Genomic DNA, 9,643 nt, shown 5'->3' on the forward strand with positions numbered 1-9,643 from the left:
GAAGTGACTTGCCCAAGATAATGGAGCTGGCTTGCTGAAGAATTTGGGGGAGATAATTTGTAATAGGACTCAAAGGGGGATATCCAATGTCATCAGAAAGGCTCCTTACCCAAGGCAGATCCACAGTAATTTGGGATGTTACTTTTGACAAGGGCACCCTGGAGGCCATTGGAGGTCCTGGAGTCATCCATGAAGGCCTTGACATTCAGATCTGCCTTTGGGATGCAGAACCTTGATGTGACCCCTACAGTCGACCAGCTTTATCCTGCTTCCTTAGAGTTGCATTTTCACACCACATCAACTCTTGCTTCCTCTTGTTTACTTGGCCCTAAAAGTCCCTGTAGAGCTTTAGAAGGGGTTGCTGATTCTACTAGGATCAATGACCATACCTGCAGGAGAACAGTCTGCAGGAATTTACAGGGCTGGCATGTGGATAAAAAAAAACTGTTCTCTTCTTGGATGACCCCGTGTGGAGTGCCCAGGATGGTGATGGGCTATTTCCAACTTAATTTTAGTTTAGTATGTTCTAACAGGCTGAACTCCCTTACTAGGACCTGGCTGCCCAGAGAGGTCAAGGGTATTCTGTAACTGACTTGGTCAAGCTGAGGTTAAGTGATGGAATAGGAGAAATTTCTACATAGGATAAAGAATAGCTCTTCTGGTTCCATCCAAGCATAAAAAACTTACGTTTTAAATGTTATGAATGGTGTGTCTCCATGTCCTGATGATGAAGAGATCCTTGACCCTTTCCAAATGGAAGGCTTTGAGAAAACCATTCTTCATCCTGCTACAGAAAAGCAGAAACAGGGGTGCCCAGGTGGCTCAGTTGGTTAAGTGGCTGCCTTCGGCTCAGGTCATGATTCTAGGGGTCCTGGGATCGAACCTCACATCAGGCTCCCTACTCAGCTCTCCCTCTCCCTCTGCTGCTCCCCCTGCTTGTGCTCTCTCTCTCTGTCAAATAAATAAATAAAATCTTAAAAAAAAAGAAAAGCAGGAACATCTGAATTACCCCACCCCAATTCATAGTCTGCCCCAATGTCATTGAATGTCACATTCTCAGAAGGGATTTCTCTGAATACTCATAACTGAATAGGAGAGGCCCTCCTATTCAAGTTGTCATTTGGTCTGAGTGCCTTTCTTATTTCATTTGTATTAGCAATCACAAATTATGTATGTTTTCGCTTGTTTATTTTCCACTTTCTTTGCTAGACCATAAGCTTCATCAGATCAGGTAACAAGCCTGTCATCTTCAGCATTATAGCTCCAGTGTCAACCACATGTCTTTCAATAAAATCGCTATTTAGAAAATATTTGTTGAATAAATTAATGAAATTAGCCCTTTTTTGGCCTTAGTTTTCTCATCTACAAAATGTGATAGTACTAGTATCTATGTCACAGGGGTTTTGTTTTGTTTTAGTGCTGCTAGGTTTGAGTAGCGTTTTATTCTTAGAATTCAAATTTAGTTGTTAAATTCCCAAGAAGGGAAATAGAGCTCCTGATATTGTAACATCTGAAGTTTAGAGAGAATGGTATCAGCAGGTAGCTCATAATTATTTAGAACAAAAACTGGTTGGATAAGGGATACTTGGCTGGGAACTTTCTGCAAGACTCTGGCCAATAGTCTGGGTTTAACTGTGCTTGCTGTTATAAGCTCTTCTTGTTCAGGATAAGATTTTCTTACAAGTTCCCAAAACCTGAGATTATCAAACCATGATGGGGAGCTCAAGGCTCCTCACCTTGTTGAGTCGCCAAGAAGGTGGAGTTGTGCAAAGATCAAAACCAATATGGAGTCCTCAAGGACTTCTACGTGGTCCTTTGGAATGGACCTCTTGAAAGAGGTAACAAAAAGGTATGCAGTGGAACTGATCTTGAGCTCTGTCCTCTCAATGGTGCTTATACTGGAGCATTTATTTGAGATTTTTTTTTTTCTTGTTCTTTTCTAGGTCCTCCTCTCCTCTCCTCCTCTCCTCACACACACATCCTCAGGAAAGTAAATATTATCATGTAGGGTTCAGCTACCTCCTGGATAGGCCCTTGGATTGCCAAATATGATCAGACCTTGGGTCAAGAAAATAAGCCCACGAAGGGATGACTGGCTGGCTCGGTCATAGGAGCATGCGGCTCTTGATCTCGGGGTTGTGAGTTTGAGCTCCATGTTGGCTGTAGAGAGTACGTAAATAAATAAAACATTAAAAAATCTATTTTAAAAAAAAGAGAAGAAAAGAAGTCCATGGAGCTTGCAAATCAGCAGGGTTGTCTTTGTCATCTAGCCCTTAAGCAAAGGAGACAGAAGGATTCCTCAGAGCGTTCCTCTGGCCCAGCTGCATTCTAGGGCAGGATATCAGACAGAAGGCTTTTTTGTCTGTTTATTTATTTATTTAGAGGAGTGGTTATTTTATTTTTAACTGAAATACTTGACATATAATATTGTGTAAATGTAAGGTGTAGAACATGTTGATTTGATACATTTATATATTGTGTAATATGATTGCCATTTTAGTGATAGCACCTCTATCATGTCACATAATTTCCTTTTTTTTTTTTTTTTTGGTGGAACTAGTTAAGATCTAGTCTCTTATCAAGTTTGATGGCTATAATACGATACTGTTGTCTATATTCACTATATTGTGCATTAAATCTCCAGGACTTAATATTTACCTACTAGTTGCAAGTTTGTGCCCTTAAACAGTATCTCTCCTGCCCCTGGTAACCCAACCCCCAGCCCCTGGTAACCACTATTTTACTTTCTGCTTTTAAAAAATTTGACTTTTATTTAGATTCCACATATAGGTGATATCATACAGTATTTATCTTTTCCTATCTGACTTACCTCACTTAGCATAACATCCTCCAGGTCCATCCATGTTTTGCAAAAGGCAGGACTTCCTTCATTCTCATGGCTGAATAATATTCCATCGTATACATACACCACATCTTCTTTACCCACTTGTCCATTGATGGACACTTAGATTGCTCACTTCCATATGCTGGCTACTGTGAACAATGCTGCAATGAAAATGGAAGTACAGATGTCTCTTTGAGATCCTGTTTTCATTTCCTTTAAATATACACCCAGAATTGGAATTGCTGGATCATATGGTAGTTCTATTTCAGATGTTTTGAGAAACCTCAATATTGTTTTCCACAGTTGCATTCCTACCAACAGTGCACAAGGGTTCTCTTTTCTCCAGATCCTCACCAACCCTTATTAACTCTTATCTTCTTGGGGATGGCCATGTTAGTGTGAGGTGATCTCATATTGTGTTTTTGAGTTAAATTTCCCTGTTGGTCGGTGATATTGAGTACCTTTTCATGTACGTGTTGGCCATTTGTATGTCTTCTTTGGAAAAATGTTTTTGTTCAAGTCCTTTGCCCATTTCTTAATCTGTTTTGCTACTGAATTGTTGTATGTTCCTCATATATTTTGGATATTAATCCCTTGCCAGATAAATGATTTGCAAATATTCTTTCCCATTTCATAGGTTTCCTTTTTATTTTGTTGACAGTTTCTTTTGCTGTGCAGAAGAGTTTTAGTTTGATGTAGTCCTGTTTGGTGATTTATGATTTTGTTGCTTGGACTTTGGTATCACATCCAACAAATCATTGCCAAGACCACTCTCAAGGGGGTTTTCCCCCTTGGTTTTCTTCTAGGAGTTATACAGTTTCAGGTCTTCAATTTCAGTCTTTAACCTATTTTGAGTTCATTTTTGTGAGTGGTGTAAAATAGGGGTCCAATTTCATTTTTTCTACAGATAGTTATCCAGTTTTCCCAGAACCATTTAATGAAAACGCTATTCTTTCTCCATTGAATATTCTTCATTGGGGCTCTCTTGTTGAATATTTGTTGACCATATATGTGGGGGCTTAATTCTGTGGTCTCCATTCTGTTCCATTGGTCTATGTCAGACAGACGTTTACAACCAAAGATGAGTTAGTAATAAATGGGATGCATTTATCTGAAGTGTCTTCTATTTTATAAAGAAATTCTTAGTGTCCTGGTAGCTGTTGGTCAAAAAAATTATGGAGCTACTTATGTTGAACAAGAAGGCAAGTATAAAACAAGGAATTCACCAGATACTTTTAAACTCTTTGGCCTAGATGGAGAGAATAGTACCCTTGACATGGGACACTAGCAAAGCAGGTACAAAAGAAATGGAAAAATGTTTTTCTTGGATGAAGTAATTTGATATTTGATGTTTCAAAAAATTATTGAGGAAATTTTCATGGGAAACACTGGAAGTTTTCTAAGTTTTATTCTATTATATTGATCGATTATTGTTTTGTTTTGAATTACATATTGGTGAGGGTGGAACACCACTGTATTGTCAGTGAGTACTTTGGGCACCTCAAAGTCTTAATCCAGACTTGTAAGGACAGAGATGAATGACAGCAGAGAGGAGGTCATGTGCCTTAATGGACCCATGAAAGAGAGACTGGAATTAACAATCCCGGGCCTGACAAGTCCCAAATTTCTTCTGCTTCACTCTAAATTTTTGTTTGCCTCATGATGGCTAATGGTACATACTCCAAAACATCATTTCTTTCTGAACCAGCGCTTACAATTCAGCATTTCCTGATAGGTGCTTGGGTTGGTCTGTGTGGTTGAGAATCTGTCTTGCTTGGAATGCAGCAATAGTCACCATTTTTACATGGCTTTTTCACCTGTTCACCAGATTTGCAGTTTTTCCTTCAGTGTCCTTTTATGATCCAGCAAGATTTTTGGCCCCCGCAGACTGAAAAGAGTAAAGAATGTCAATTATCTCAAGATACTGATGCTTATAGTTGTAACAATTAGAATGACTATATTTGTAATCTTCACAATAACCCTGTGTTCAGTAGGAGAGATTGTGTAAGCAAAAAAGATTTGATATATACCACATTTCTTATTGTCAATTTCTTATTGTCAAGCATCTTATTGTCAATATCAAAAGAACTTGCTAGCCAGCAGGAGCTGTAGTTTTTTTTTTTTTTGGTAAGAAGTTGTGTGATTATGTAAAATTAGCTGAGCAGAGTAGGCTAATTGAATTCTGTTGCAGCAGAGTTATTTGCATTTATCATACCACAGGTATAGAAGTTTCTGCTTGAACGGATCCACAAATGCCACAGAAATAATTGCTCTAACAGGCAATAATGAAACAAAAATCAGTGTTTTACTTGGCCATCTCAGAAATACAGCTATAGTAGATTATTACTGATTCTCACACTTGAGCATGCATCACAACTCCCCAGATGGCTTGTTAAGACAGAGACTGCTGGCCCCACCCCAGGATTTCTGATTCAGTATGTCTGAGATGGGGCTTGAAAATTTGCATTTCTAAAAAACTATGAGACTTTGATGGAAGAAATTGAAGAAGACACAAGTAAATGGAAAGATGTCCTGTGTTCAGAGATTGGAAGAATCAATTCTGTTAAAATGTCCACATTACCCAAAACCATCTAAAGATTCAATGCAATCTCTATTAAGAAAATACCAATGGCATTTTTCACAGAAATAGAAAAAGCAATTCTAAAATTCATATGGGACCACAAACAACAACAACAACAACAACAAAACAAACCCCACAAAAAAAACACCCAAATAGCCAAGGCAATCCTGAAAAATAACAAAGCTGGAGGCATCATACTTCCTGATTTCAACTATATTACAAAGCTATAGTAATCAAAACAGTATGGTACTGGCATAATGGAACAGAATTGAGAGCCCAGAAATAAATCCCTACATATAAGGTCAACTGATGTTTGACCAGGGAGGCAAGAACACTCAGTGAAGGAAGGATAATCTCTTCAACAAATGGTGCGGGGAAACTGGATGTCTATATGCAGAAAAATGAAATTGGTCCCTTATCTTACACCAATCACAAAAATGAACTCAAGATGAATTAAAGACTGAAAGTGAAGACCCGACACTCTAAAACTCCTAGAATAAAACCTAGAGAAATATCTCCTTGACATTGGTCTTGGCAATGATTTTTGGATAGGACTTCAAAAGCCCAAGCAACAAAAGCAAAAATCAACACATAGGATTACATCAAATGAAAAATCTTCTGCATGGCAAAAGAAACTATCAACGAAATGAAAAGGCAACCTATGGAATGGGAGAAAATACTTGTAGATCATATAACTGGTAAGGGGTTAATATCCAAAATGTATAAAGAACTCATATAACTTAGTAGCAAAAAAAAAAAATACAAACACAAAACAACAATCCAGTTAAAAAATGAGCAAAGGACCTAAACAGTTTTCTAAAGAAGACATTGAAATGGCTAAGAGGTACCTGAAAAGTTGCTCAACTTCACTAATTATCAGGGAAATGCAAATTAAAACCAAAGTGAGATATCACTTCACACCTGTTAGAATGGATACTAAAATAAGAGATAACAAGTGTTAGAGAAGATGTGAAGAAAAAGGAATCCTTGTGCACTGTTGGTGGGGATGTAAGTTGGTATTGCCACTATGGAAAACAGTATGGGGTTTTCCCCCAAAATTAAAAATAGAACTCATATGATCCAGCAATTCCAATTCTGGGTATATATCTGAAGAAGAGAAACCACTATTGTGAAGAGATATCAGTACTCCTATGTTCATTGCATCATTAACCACAACAGCCAAGATATAGAAATAACAGCCATGATACACAAGTGTAAGTGTCTAGCAACAGATGAATGGATAAAGATCATACACACACACACACACACACACACAGGAATATTATTCAGCCATGAGAAAGAAGGAAATCCTGCCATTTGCTACAACATGGATGGATCTTGAAAGCATTATGCTAAGTGAAATAAGTCAGACAGAGAAAGACAAATACTGTATGATCTTACTTATATGTGGAATCTAAAAGCATCAAACTCATAGAAACAGAGATTAGAATGATGGTTACCAACGGGTGGGAGAAATGGGGAGATGTTGTTCAAAGGGTACAAACTTCCAATTGTAAGATAAATAAGTTCTGGAGATATAATATACAGCATGGTGATTATAGTTAACAATACTTAATTAAATACTTGAACATTGCTAAGAGAGTAGATCTTAAATGTTCTCACCACACACACACACACAAAGGAAATTATGTGACATGATGGACATGTTAGCGAACTCTGTGGTGGCTATCATTTTGCTATATATAAGTGTATCAAGTCAACACATTATATACTTTAAGCTTACACAACATCCTATGTCAATTATATCTCAATAAAGCTGGAAAAATTTGCATTTCTAACAAGTTCCCAGGTGATGCTGATGGTGGTGATTGGGAGAACTAGGATCCTATAGACACAGTCTATAACATATCTGGAGGAAATGTCCACACATTAATAAATTCTGGAAGGGCAAAAACCAAGAATTGTACAGAAACTCTGAGGATGGAATATCCCCACAGTTAGATGAAAATATGTTTCCTTTTAATTTTGAGATGTTTGTGAAAGGCCTATTGGTCACTTCACAGAAAACAGATGGGGAGACATAGAATTTTCCAAGTTTTATTGGATAGAGTACATTTAATTGACAAGTTTTGCCGTTGAGACATTATCACTTGTTATCCCTAAACTGTCAAAATTTGGCTGTTAATTGTTAAGTGAATCTGAACAGGTTTTCTAATAACACATTTTAATTAAGAAAGATTAAATTAAAAAATTGAGAAATGCAGCTGATATCATTGTATATTTCATTGGGTCTTGATGTTCTTTATCAATCTTAAAAGTTCCCAAAGGGTCATATATAGTTTTAAAAATATTTTTTAACTTGATCCAATACTTAACTAACAATGGCTGAAATTTGCTCCTCTATACACTTTAGTGATACCACATATCATTTCAAATGAAAGAAGATATTCAGGAATCAGGTTGGATATTGAAAAAAAAAGGATAGAAGAAGGACAAATAGGAGGAAATCTAGATAAAAATTACAGAAGGCATAAATCTAGAAGCTGTATATAACGAACTTATGCTTGAGTTTTTTTTTTTTTAAAGATTTTATTTATTTATTTGAGACAGAGAGAATGAGATACAGAGAGCATGAGAGGGAGGAGGGTCAGAGGGAGAAGCAGACTCCCTGCCGAGCAGGGAGCCCGATGCGGGACTCGATCCAGGGACTCCAGGATCATGACCTGAGCCGAAGGCAGTCGCTTAACCAACTGAGCCACCCAGGCGCCCTATGCTTGAGTTTTTAAAGTAAAAATTTAACTCAAGCATAACACGTTCCAGAAACATGCACTAGGTATTGATGTGCAACTGAATGGATCATCATAAAACTACTCATGTAATCAGCACTAGAAAGCCCCTCCATGTCTTCCTGCAGCCATTAATATTCCTCTCCTCCCCCATTCCCCTCACTGCCCAAGGTAATCCCACCCTGACTTCTAATATCATGTGGTAGGTCAACTGTGAAAAAGGCCCCAGATTTTCACCCTCTTTTGGATCCACACCCTTTGCTCTATAATTTCATGATTCTCTTCCATTATGGTTGAGGGGATCTGCCCCACCATTTGACTCTGGGCATATCCATGTGACTTAGTTGTTAGCAAATATAATTTCTTATATAGGTCAAAGTTTATTTAGCAATGTGCTGTTTGGTTTCCAAACAAATGAGTTATTTGCTGTTCTTTTATTATCAATTTCCAGTTTTATTGGTTATATTGGAGATATTATGTTTATGATATTATTTGATTTAATGTAGCTTTCTTTGTGGTCATATATGTGAGATATTTTTGTAAATTTTGCAAAATTTTTGTGTTCTCAAAACAAAGCTTACTCTCTGTTGGGCAGAGAAATGTCCTCATATAAATATAAGTATCTAATAGCTTAAGTTTATTCAACACATTGGTCAGATCTTCAGTGTGTTGTTATCAGTTAAGTGTTAAAATCGGGTTAAAGATCTTCAAATGCCATTGTTCACTTAATTATTCCTCTCTGAAGTACCACCATTTGCTGTTTTTCTTTTTTTTAATTTTTAATTTAAATTCAGTTTAATTAACATATAGTGTATTATTAGTTTCAAAGGTAGAATTTAGTAATTTATGAGTTGCCTATAACACCCAGTGCTCATTGCATCAAGTACCTTCCTTAAGGTTACCCCATCCCCCCACCCACCTCCCCTCCAACAACCCTCAGTTTGTTCCCTAGAGTTAAGAGTCTCTTATGGTTTGTCTCCCTCTCTGATTTGTTGTTTTTCAAATCTGGAAGCTGAAATTGTAAGTGCCAAAGGTTCTTATGACCCAGTTATTTCTTTTACCAGTACATAACCTGCCTCTTTATCAATTATTATATATTTTGCCTTAAATTCTTCTTTGCCACATATTAAGATTGCTACTTCAGCTTTCTTTTAGTTTATATTTGCCTGGTATGGCACTTCAGTATCTTAATCCATATCTTTTTAGATCAAGCATGTCTGTGTCTTTTAGATTACCTGTTGTTTGATCTTCCCTTCTCATTTGAAAGCCTAAGCCTTTATCTAGTGAGTTTAATTCATTTACATTAATTGTAATTAAAATTACATTAGGATTTATTTCTGGTATCTTATATTTTCTACTTGTTTTTTTCTTATTTACTATTTTTGATTAGATAAGAGTTTTTTTCCCAGCTGGTTTAAAATGTGCTCATTTTATTTTTATTCTTATGCTGATAGCAATAACATGAAGCCC

The sequence above is a fragment of the Neomonachus schauinslandi genome, chromosome 10, assembly GCF_002201575.2.
Source record: "Neomonachus schauinslandi chromosome 10, ASM220157v2, whole genome shotgun sequence".
NCBI lineage: Eukaryota > Metazoa > Chordata > Mammalia > Carnivora > Phocidae > Neomonachus > Neomonachus schauinslandi.